The sequence below is a fragment of the Pristiophorus japonicus genome, chromosome 18 (assembly GCF_044704955.1).
Source record: "Pristiophorus japonicus isolate sPriJap1 chromosome 18, sPriJap1.hap1, whole genome shotgun sequence".
Classification (NCBI taxonomy): Eukaryota; Metazoa; Chordata; class Chondrichthyes; family Pristiophoridae; genus Pristiophorus; species Pristiophorus japonicus.
This window is the reverse complement of record NC_091994.1, coordinates 102,762,286-102,774,806: the sequence shown is the minus strand read 5'-3', so window position 1 is coordinate 102,774,806 and position 12,521 is coordinate 102,762,286. Positions and strand designations below refer to the sequence as shown.

Genomic DNA, 12,521 nt, shown 5'->3' with positions numbered 1-12,521 from the left:
CTTGAACCAAGTTCAAAATTGTCAGTATTATATACATTCAATGCAAATCCACAATGCTACAAATATCTGTAATTTAGAAATATTGTACAATTTGTTTAACAGACAGATAATTTAATGCTGAATGAATTGGCACTGTATTAGCATTCCTCTTCTACTCATCCATGCTCCTTTATATATTCTGGGAAATTGTTTATTTATTTGCAAATATTGAATGATTCCAGAAATGATTTTATCTGAATAGATTTCCGCTTCTCTTGCTAACTGGAAATACAATTCTGTATCTTGTTAATACAGGTGTGGCATCCATTTCATTTGTACCCAGTCTTGAACCATTTTCATTTTGAGCATTATTTTAGAAAATGCGTTCATTTTATCTATTCTCTATCAATGTTTCACAAACAAGAAAATGAATGGTTCATCTTTAATATTTCTCCAAGAAAATGCTATCACAGTGAACTGAATCTCAGCTGTCACTCCTAATGTTTCAATTTGCTCTGCAAAGGGCTCTACCAAGTGTCTACACCTCACTGAAATGGCCATTCTTTATGTGTGAGTGCAGAGACTGGCAGTCGACAGGATATTGATCTTGTCCTCGCCTGCTGCAGGAGATGGCATATCCTTGTGAAGCGGAACGCCAATGATAGGTGTCCTCAGACATGACCACACAATCTTTTTTGTGATGTTGGCTGAGGGATAAATATTGGCCAGGACACCAGGGAGAACTGCCCTACTCCTCTTCAAAATAGTGCAATGAGATCTTTTATGTCCACCCGAGAGGGCAGACGGGACCTCGGTTTACCGTCACATACCGTGACCTCCAACAGTGCAGCATTCCCTCAGTACTGGCACCAGGCGTGTCAGCCTGCATTATGTGCTCAAGTCCTTGGAGTGCGGCTTGAGCCCACAGGACTGTTTTTGACGTCCGCAGCTTAGTTAGGAATTATTGCTCCTTCGGATTTGAAGTGTTCAGTCACATGAACTAGTTGCACTTTTTCTGCCAAGATCTTCACAGGAGGCTAATTTGACTCCCAGGCCGTGCCAATTCAACTGCTTGTTGCAGACATTCCTGCTTGCAGTTCTTTTTTTAAAGAATGCTTAATAAAACAAAACTACAAATCAATGGATTGAAGATTATTTTTTAAAAAGGGTTATTTCTATCCAGGGAACTGGGAGTGTCAGTGTTCCAGTTGAGGTTTGGTTGCAATGAGTTGTATAATAATGTAGATAATATTCCAATCGAATTAGTTCCAGAAATGCCTCTGTAAGCACAGGAAATGTTTTTGCTTTATTCTGCATCTCTGATTTTGTTTTACTTCAGTTAGCACAAGACCTGAGGTGTTGATTTGCAATGGAATATTCTTAATAGTTCTAGTCGAGGCAGTGTTTGTAATGTTTTGTACCAGCGCCCGTGGTTCAGTGAAATAAGTGCGACAAAAACATTGCTGGGAGGAAACCTTGGTGCAAATACCAGTCAGTGGCACTTAAAGGGGCTGTGTCATCTTGCTGCAACAGAGGAGGAAGTGAGAAATTGTGATCACAGTTTTGAAGCGATTTGAATGTGTTTATTGAATCTTTTATGGGATGATCATATAGCAGCTATGCTGTGTCCCATGCAAGATGCTGCTGCTTCTTAGGCGGTCCCTCGTGTCGAGGATGACTTGCTTCCACACAAAAAGGGATGAATTCATGTGTGTTTCAATGAAGGGGTCTGAACTACATATTGAACGGTGTAGGATGCCTGTGCGTGGATTTTTTTTAACGTGTGGTGGCCGTTGCATAACAACCACCACACGGGCTTGACAGAGCTAGGTCTTGTTCCAGTGGCAAGGATTACCCAAGACGACTGGAGACCAGCTCTGCTGCACGGATCTAGTGCACACACATATCGCAGTGTGGGCTGGTCCGGCTGCCCCTGGGCCCTTGCCTCTTCTATTCCCCGAACTCACGCCTCTCCTGGGCCCCGATCACGTCGCTCTACAATCTCTCGCTGCTCCTTCACCCCAACCTCGCCGCTCCTCTGTTGCTTGCTGCCTCTCCTGCTGTACCTGTCCACGCTCCAATCAGCGACCTTGATTTTGGTGACGTCCAATCCAGTCACCCATCTCCAAGTCGTCGCCCTCCTGCACCAGCTCGCGTTGCTTCCTGAAGTGACATGCCACCACGCTGCTCCCGGACCTCCGCTCCTTTTATGGCCCCGACCTTTGGCTGGTGGTTTCTCACAATTCGGGGCCTCCAGGTTGCTCCCGGGTCGCTGCGGTGAAAAACCGTACACGTGATGTGTTTGTGGACAAGGCTTCAATCAACCAGACAGTGCTGTTGCAGCAAGATGCTACCAACAGTACAGGATGGTGTTGTTGACATTTCGAAAACAACAGTCAAGTTTGTAATAACTTTAAATATACTGTTTATACTGAGAACCGTTGTTTTGCCTGTTTAATATTCAATCTTGGGCAACATCACATCTGATCCAACTTCGTCTTCACTTAATGCCCACACTTTTGTGTTGGGGGGCACGCGACATCAATCTACAGCAGAAATCCTGTTGAAACCTCTGGAACCAGGGGTCACAGTCTCAGAATCAGGGGTCGACCATTTAGGACTGAGATGAGGAGAATTTCTTCACTTAGAGGGTGGTGAATCTTTGGAATTCTCTACCCCAGAGAGCTGTGGATGCTCATTGAGTGTATTCAAGACAGAGATCGATAGATCTTTGAATATTAAGTGAATCAAGGGGACAGTGCAGGAAAGTGTTGAGGTAGAAGATCAGCCATGATGATAATGAATGGCGGAGCAGGCTCGAGGGGCCGAATGGCCTACTGCTCCTATTTCTTATATTTTCTTTCCATTCCCAAGCCGAAGACGACGGTGTCCAATTACAGCATCCTTATCCACTGCACCAAGTTGATATCAACCAACTCAGTATGATCCTGGCATCAAATCTGGGTCCTTGCTGGTGAGTGTGACTTAACAGTTCGCATGGTGGCAAGTAACTTGTTAATGAAACACTTGGTTAACTTGGATATTTTTGACTCAACTCTGAACAGAGTGCCTGGAATGATATTGACGTTGAATTGAATATTTTTGTTTATTTCACACCTCCAGAGCCTTGCTTCAGTGCCACTGCTACCAGTTGCCTGCAGCTACTTTGGAATACCAGCAACTAGAGAGGCTGAGATGGGACTGCTAATGGAATCAGAGTGACTCACTCTGTGAAGTTTCAGTGCTGTACAGACAGGATGACAGATGAGGGGGATTATCATGATAATAATTCTGACACATCTATGTCACCAGCTCAGAACGTATCAATTTCTTTTGACAACCTCGCAGCATTCTGTTAAATTGATCTCCTTGGAGGGCTCTGCCAGGCATGGAGACTGATGATCTTTTCTTATATGTTTTTGTGACCCAGCAACTGCAAAAAAAAAAAATTGCTCTTTCAGTTCATTCGTAACACTTTATTGGGCTTGAAGGACTTGCATTTGTGTGGTGCTTTATCACAGCTCAAGTTACAGCTGTAGGATGCCCTGTATTAAACAGCATTATAAATATTAAAATAGATAGAAATGTCATCTTAGATAGAATAGGAAATCTCAAAATAGATATGGGCTCCAGGTTCAGATGACTACCACCCAAGGAGATAGGGCAGGTGCTCTGTGAGCTCTTTGCCCATATCTTCAGTAGCTCAATAGAGTTAGGGATAGTTCCTATAGATTGGAAGGTAACTCATGTGGATTACGATATTCAAAAAAGGGGTCAAATCAGAGCCAGGGAACTACAGGCCCATCAGCCTGACATCCATCATTGGGGAGATACTTGAAGGGATCCTAAGAGATGCACTTTATGATCACTGGGAAAGAGATGAGGCTATTAGAGATACTCAACATGTCTTACAAACTTGATTGAGCTTTTTGAGGAAGTTACTAGGTTAATGAATGAGGGTAATCTGGTTGACATTATCTACCTGGTTTTTCAGAACGCCTTTGACAAGGTACTTCACAATAGGTTGCTTCACAAGATCGAATCTTGTGGTATCAGAAAGGGTCTGGTCACGATGCTCCAGGCATCATGAGTATGGGGCAGGCTTGATGGACCAGCTGGTCTTTTCCTGTCCGTCATTTTTATATGTTCATATTTCTGAAATCTCCCAAGGTGCTTCACACAGTTAATTACTTTGAAGTTCAGCCACTTTTGTTATGTAGGCAAATGTGGCAGCCATTTGGAACACACCAAATAGATGTAAAGCATTCTGGGAGAATTCAATGCTCTTCTTCAAATAGTGCTGTGGAATCTTTTAATGCCCACCTGAATAGGCAGACAGGGCTCGGTTTAATGTCTCTTCCTAAGAACAGCAATTCTGACAACGCAGCAATACCTGATTATTGCATTGGGGTTCCAACCTAGGTTATGTGTTCAAGTCCTGGAGTGGGACATATTATCACGAGATACAGATCTTGCATTACAGCAGCAATGCTGTGGAGAGTGGAACAAAAGGTGCTTGAATGGCAGCTGGATTTTAACATGGATCAGCACCTGGCAATGCACATCAGAAAAGAATGCATAAAGCACAGTTACATAGTCAATTGGTCTGCATTAACAAAAGTGAGAATGGAAAATGATTTGAGTGTGATAATCAGCCATTCACTAAAAGTACCCAGGCAGTGTGAAGGTGTTATTAGCAAGGCTCATCAAGTACCAGGGAGCACATTAAGGCTATTTGATTATAAATTCAATTAGGTTATTTTAGCCCTGTATAAAGCATGAGTAAGGACACATTAAAATGTACAAACCTGGGCACACTACCTTCACAATTACATTGATGGTATTGGAAAAAGGCAATTCCAGGATTTAGGACTTTAAGTTGTGAACAGAGAATGAGAGAACAGTGTTTATTTTCATTTATGAGAAGAGGATTGAGAGGGTATATAGTACAGTAGTGTAGTGGCTGTTGTGCTGGACTAGAAACCCAGAGGTTGAGAGTTCATAATCTGTGGCAAGCTGTGAAACGAATTCAATAAATCTGGTAATTTGTTAGCTAGCAACAGGAAAAAAAATTGACAAAAATTGCTGTTTTGTTGTCAAAACCGTACTAGTTCACGAATTCCTTTCAGGAACGGAACCTGCCACCCCCACCCAGTCTGGCCTAGACATGACTCTTAATATCCTCTGAAGTGGCCAAGCGAGCCAATCAGTTTTAAGGAAGAAATAAAAAAGGAAAGACTTGCATTTATATAGAACGTTTCACAACCTAAGGACGGCCCAAAGCGCATAACAGCCAATGAAGTACTTTTGAAGTTAGTCACTGTTGTAATGTCGGAAACACGACAGTCAATTTGGATACAGCAAGCTCCCACAAACAGCAATGTGATAATGACCAGATAATTTGTTTTTGGTGATGTTGATTGAGGAATAAATATAGGCCAGGACACCAGGATAACGCCCATGGGATCTTTCACGTCCACCTGAGAGAGTAGACGGGGCTGCTCTCATCTGAAAGACGGCACTTCTGACGGTGTCAGCTAAGGTTTTTGTGCTCAAGTCCGCGGAATGGGACTTGAACCCACAACCTGCTGACTCAAAGGTGAGAGTGCTACCAACGGAGCCACTGGCTGACACTTAAGGAAGAAGGGGGCCGAAATTGGTGAAGGCCAAGGACTGCCCAAGAGGCACTCAAAGGACCGCCAAGATACATGACAGTACTTTGGCCGGGAGTTTTGGCAAAAAGGTCCTCGGAAGGATGCCCGACGGCAAAAGAGGGACTTACGCCGTCAATCTGGGCAGTAGCGGGCGGGAGCTCTCAATCTCGGCGGCATAGGCTCGTGCCGCCCAAGTGCCACCGAGGATGGAGTCGGGCCCACGGAGGGTCGAAGAGCTGAAAAGAAAAATCAATGCAAAAAAAACCCGGAACACCTTCAGGGGACCCCATTCAGGTAAGTCGCTGTAAGAAAAAATGTTTTAAAATGTTCACTAACCTTTTTTTGCAGGTCTTCATACCCACCATCGGGAATAGACCAGCCTCCACGCAGCGGTCCTTCTGGCGCCAACTCCCGCCCGCAGCAATCTGGCATTTCTGTGGACAGGAGGTCACTTGCGTCACTTGGCCGTCCGCTGACGTCAGCGAGCGGTTCCTGGCAGTTCTCCCCTCTTGCCCACTCCAGCCCAAGTGCAAACTGGCACAGTGCGGAACCCGAAGAGGAATGTCAGCGGATCTTGGCAGCAGTTGGCGGTAAGGCCATTAATTTCTGCCCAAAGGTCTTTCACCACCTTCTCAAGTTATCTCGGGATGGGTGATAAATGTAGCCTTGCTAGCGTTGCTCACATCCCAGGAGTAAATATTTTTTAAACTGCTGTTTTGAGTTGGGTGTGATTGTTTCAATGGAAATATGTAGAATCATCCTATTTTCTGCAGCGTGTGACAAAAACACATAATCCAGGAATTTATTTCTTCAGGATTCTTAAATAAACTTTGAGGAAGCTTACAGAATGTTTTAGGTCATCTTTAAAGATAAGGCAAATTGGATTTACGTATTTTAAAGGAATTTTAAAAAAAAATGTCATTTGAAGATTGCATGCCATTATCAGCCGCTATCAGATGTATTTTAATCAGATACGCAGTCAAAACTGTCACAGCTTGACATCTTAAATCCAAGATATAATTAATGTTCACCCTTCTGGATAACAACCGTACTACTTGGTATATAACTTGCCCGTGTGTGTAAGTTGCTCTCCTCGTGTACATCCGAATCCTATGCCAGAAACGATTGTTTTTCTCCCAAATACCTTGCCCTATTTTTCTGAAGGTGCTTACAGATGCTGAGCTATGTTTCCACAGGCGCCAACAATCCTCCGACACCTCGCTTGACGTGTTCTTTATATGTGAAGCTAGACTGTGAGTGTCTTTTCAACTGCTGAGACAATACCACCTTGTCCAATCCTGTCCAAATAAGATGTCCACAGATCTGCAACTACCAGTAGGAGGACTGAGTTGTGACCAGGAGCATAATAGGTGGCCAACTTTCTCCTTAGTTTGGGGATGTCCTGGCTGACTTCAGCTCACTGAGCATAAACCAGGAATAGAACATGGGACTTTCCTGGCCTGAATGGCTTGGCACCACAGAATTTACTCATTGAGCCATTGTAAGACTCCCCTGGAGGTATTTTTCTGAATGGACAGATGCATACTAGTGTGAAAAAGAAGGAAATGTACATTACTCCTGTGAAGCACCTTGGAGCGCTATATAAATACAAGTTGTTGATGTATTAGCGTCATAATCTTGCCTCTATCCATTCATAAAGTTCTTGCAGAAAGTCCTCTGATGGCTCAATGCAGAAAATTAATCTGTAATGCCTCTTGATTTATTCTGAAATCAAACTGTTATTGGAATGAATTGGCAGTATATATGGAATTGTAATTGGATTAGGACTAATTGGCAAACCTGAGAACATTTGAGGGGCTCCCACAATCCCGTGGTCCCAATGGTGAAGCTGCATTCCCTGAGAAAGCAGGAATACAATATTGTAGCTCTGATACATGATCCCTGCAAGCACGTGATCACAAACACATCCCTACTGTCTGAATAGATTTATATGCTACTATCGCATACAAAAGGCAGGTACAGCATTAAACTATCAGGGCCAGTGTGATCTCCTGGGTTAATTTTGATCGCCGAAGGAGGCCGGAGAGGAATTGCTCAAATTTTTTCTCCCCCAAATTGGCCTGGGTTTTTGTCTGATTTTTGGCCTCTCTCAGGGGATCCCATGGTTTCGGGTGGGGTGGGGTGTATATATTGTGATGCACAGGATATCACAATTGTGTGGGACTGGCTGGATGGAGCCGAGGGTCTTTTCCTATCGTCCATTGTTTGTATGAATTTATGTTACTGGCCTGAACTCACTGTAACAATACTGTTATTTTATATAATCATCATGCAAGGCCCTCTCCAGTAAGGGCAGCTGGGGCACCCCAGCCACCACGGCTTTGCTGCCTGCAAAGCTGTCGGCGGCATCGCCCCACGCCAACCTCGCTCCCGCGGGGTAATTTCCCCTGCGGGGCGTAAAGGGGTCGGTGCGGGGTGATAAGAGGTCGGCACGTACGGCGATGACATCATCGCCGCGTGCGCTGCTGCCTGGGGCGAAGACTAGGCAAAGCTGTTTTCACCGCCGCCATCCTGGGGCAATTTCGGGCCGATTGCTTCTGCTGCCTAACCCTGAGCGGAAAGTTCTTATTGCCCCATTAGCGCCTCCCGGAGCCTAACAGGCCTTTCAGAAAGGGGCAATTCTGGCCCCAATCTCTAATACATGTAGCTTGGATCTTAGTTGATATTTGGTTAGTAAGTTATGGCTCTCTTTCAATAAAAAGAATAATTATAGATAGTGCTGCATTTTCATTACAGCTGACTCCTATCTCAAAGTTGTTTTTTACTTGGGGGGAGGGGTGCTGGGGACTGAATTATTCACTGGTGAGAATTAAGCAATTTCAATTCATTGCACAATTTCAATTCAACTTAATAGATGATTTGAATTCAGCAACTTCAAATGAGTGGACTATATTATGCAACCTTAGAAAAAATGAATCCTTGTCAGGAGCAACACACTGTCAATATTGTATAATTTAGGGTAACCATTATTATGCAGTGACATCATTTTGCATCATGACTTATTGTTCCTGAGCAGTGTGTGATTATAAAGCCACAGGCTAAGCCATTCATTCTTTGTGTCAACTATTGCTCCTCCATTATAGAATCAAATAGCAACCTAACATTGCCTAGTAACGGTTTTCCTAGATAGTCGGACTCTCAGAACATGTTCCCCAAATCCCTGAATCCCATATCCTTTGTCTTCTCATCTGGTTCAGGTTTGGAATGCACTGCCTGATCGGGTGGTGTAAACAGATTCAATAGTAGCCTTCAAAAGAGAATTGGATAAATACTTAAAGGAGGAAAAATTGCAGGGATATGGGGAGAGAGCGGGCGAGTGGGACTAACTGGATCGCTCTTCGAAAGAGCTGGCGCAGACTCGATGGGCCGAATGGTCTCCCTCCGTGTTGTGCTATTCTATGATTCTAAGAGAAGTTATACCAAATAATAAAGTGCTGCTATTTTTCAGCATTTTCACTGTGTTTATATTATACCCCATAATTGTGTGAATTAAACACACCAGCTCTACAATTGCATCATGGGGATATGCGCGTCTGCATCACCGACTCATACAGCACAGAAGGAGGCCATTCAGTCCATCCTGTCTGTGCCGGCTATTTGAAAAGAGCTATGAAATTAGTTTCATTCCCCTGCTCTTTCCCCATAGCCCTGCAAATTTCTCCTTTTCAAATATATATCCTGTTGAATCTGCTTCCACCACCTTTTCAGGGAATCCTTAACGTGTTCAGCTGAAATGTCTCTTTGCCACTGTAGTGGGAGTGTTACATCATCTATTTTAAATGGGAAATGGGTTAGCGCCAGTGTTAAAATAGCAGAGGAAGGAATTTCATTGCACACATTAGCCATTTATACACTGGTGCCTTGCCTCTGTGTACAGTTCAGGAAACCCACCTTTCATGTAAAACACAACACAAAGTGAATATCACACAAGTTTAATTTAAATACACAGTATATGATGAATTGCAACCATTATGTACAATTCTCCTGTGTTCTCTTCAGTCCGGTGTGTTTGGCAATTGTGTGGGAGGCACTCAAGCAGCATGCTTTATACATGGAGGTTAGTTTTGCAAGTTAAATAACAAATGCACTCCAATGATCAGCAATTTTACTGGCCTATTGTACCTTTGCTGTAGCTTTCTACTTCAATTCTGTTTCCCTGCTCCTTCCCCATTTTATTTTGCAATACAATCATAATAGAACGGGGAAAATAAATATTTCTATACAATAGAGGATCTTCTGTTCATTATTTATATCAGTGAGGGAGCACAGGAAGGAAAGTATGTTCCCTGGAGGTTGTTGGTCACAGGGAAGCAAGTCAGGGAAGCATGACCTTTGGGGAGGAAGACATAGGCCACAGTTGATTGTGGAGGCAGAGAGCGAAGGGTGCAATACTTGGGCAGGCCTCTGGGGGAAGGGGGGAGCAGAGCCAGAATTGGATCTCTTAGGGTGGGCTTGGGAAGGAGGAATGAAGCAGACAAGAGGGTGGGGAGGGGGGGGGGGACTGAGAGGGAACAGAGCTGAATAAAATGCCTACGGTGGGGCTTTATGGAGAAGGAAAAAACTTATTGTATGTTGACTGAAAGCCACTGGTACCATGGACCAGTGTCAGGGATCTTCGTGGCCCATGCTCACCATGAGACACCATGGCCCAATCGGCAATATTAGAGATTCTTTACACTCATATGGGTCGGATTTTTGGCAGGTTTGCGACCGGATTTTTGCCGTGATTTGACCCTCCGCGGCAAAAACCCGGTCGCAAAGCCCGGGCGGGATCCTCGGGTACCTGTTTGCGGCGGCGCTTCCAAATAGCGCCGGGGAGAGGTGCGTTGACGTGCAATGACTCGGATTGTGTTTGCATTGGACTTTCGTCACTCTCCCGACCTGTACGCTTGGCCCAGAATAGCGACAGGTCAAACCGGTCGGTGCAGCCCTACCAGCAGCAGTAAGTATGAAAACTTGCAAAAAAGCTAAGTTGAAGTATTTATTTTTACATTTTTTTCAGCGATTCGATAGATAAGATTCTTGTGAATGTTTTTTGTAATTTTTTTGTTTTGTTTTACCCTCCTCCCAAGGCCCCTCTCGCAGCGCTCCCAGCCCCGGACTAAAGTTGCCGCAACTCGCCGTTTGTGCCGTGAATGCTTGTGCAACGCCTCCCTTACCAAAGGCCAAAAGTTCGGGCTAAAAATGGTAGCGCAGCGAAAAAGGTAAGTTTCACGTATCGTTACCGTTTAGACCGAAAAACCCCGAAAGCCGAAAATCCAGCCCAAACGGCATTACTCTTGAGTTTGATTTAAGTGGCATTTATTGACACAGTGAATGGGTGCAATTAACATGGAACAAACCCTGATAGCTAAACTGCTGCATCAACTGAGCTATTAAAACCCTAAAAAGGGTAGATTCAACAGGATGAAGTTAGGGAAGTGAAGCTATAGTTCTGAGGAGAGACTTGAGATACTGGGACTTTCTACTGGAACAGAGACAGCTAAGTGGAGATTTTTTAAATTATGAAGAGTTTTGATAGTGAATAGGAAAAGGCTATTTAATTTCCGGGGACTCAATGATGAGGGGTCATCAATTTAATGTTGTGAGTGAGAGAGATGTTTGCAGAAGTTTTTTATGCAGTGGGTTTTGGATAATGGAATGCTTTGCCATCGGGAAAACCAGAGGCCATTGCATCTTTTAAGGGAAAATTGATGAAGAGAAGGGGATTATTTTTGGATTGCTCTAGCAAAGAGCTGACATCGACACAATTGGCCAATTGCAATGTAAACTTCTATGCTTCCATGGTCTCCTACCTGATGAGTCGTTCCGGTGTCGCTGTAAGGGGCTTGACGTTTTACCAATTGATCTATGTTGTCACCTGTTGAATGTTGCCTTTTTTCCGTAAAGAAAAGATTACATTGCATGAGATTAAGTTTTGGAGAGAAGTGAAGGTTGCACCAATTTATACAGGTAGCTGGTACAATGGATGATACGGTCAAATAATTGACTAGCTACACATACTGAATCCGAGAGATTCCTTTCAGAATGTTAGTAAACAAGCCATCCCAACATGGTGCACACCTTTTTTATAGACCCTATTTCTCCTTATTTAACGGGGTAGAAATTAGTCTGGATCCATCACGTGCGCCCGAACAGAGAGGCCTAATGCAGTCCCAAAGGTGGGCCTCAACTACATATTCAAGCTGTCGCAGCTATCGCGCCTCATTGGGCAGCTTGTCTCAAAAATGAATTTCTGGCTATTGGCAGTAGCGCCCTGTTAAGTCTGGCTTTGGGGGTTGATCAGCCAGGGTGGGAAGAGGGTGACGGCGATGGCCAGGACTGTGGAGTCGGGGACAACAGTTCTGCTCCTTCCGTCTCCACAGAAGATTTAACTTAACAAAAGAAATGCTCATCAGTAATAAATTTTACACAGGGGCCTTCAACGGGCATTAGAAAGAAAGACTTGTATTTATATAGCGCCTTTCACGATCACAGGACGTCGCAAAGCGCTTCAGTCAATGAAGTACTTTTGGAGTGTAGACACTGTTGTAATGTGGGAAACGTGGCACCCAATTTGCGCATAAGCAGGCTCCCACAAACAGCAATGTGATAATGACCAGGTAATCTGTTTTAGTGATGTTGATTGAGGGATAATTCCCCTGCTCTTCTTTGAAATAGTGCCATGGGATCTTTTGCGTTCACCTGAGAGGGAAGATAGGGCTTTGGTTTAACGTCCCATCATAAGACGGCACCTCTGACAGTGCAGCACTCCCTCAATACTGCACTGGAGCGTCAGCTTAAATTTGTGTGTTCAATTCGCTGGAGTGGGACTTGAACCCACAACCTTCTGACTCAGAGGTGAATGTGCTGCTCACTGAGCCACAG

At 44.2% G+C, this 12,521-nt stretch overlaps 1 protein-coding gene across 3 annotated transcripts in view; it reads left to right on the top strand.

Annotated features, from left to right (window-relative positions):
• acot7 (acyl-CoA thioesterase 7) overlaps window positions 1-12,521 on the top strand; it is a 273,074-nt gene that overhangs the window by 192,384 nt on the left and 68,169 nt on the right. The window lies entirely within an intron of this gene.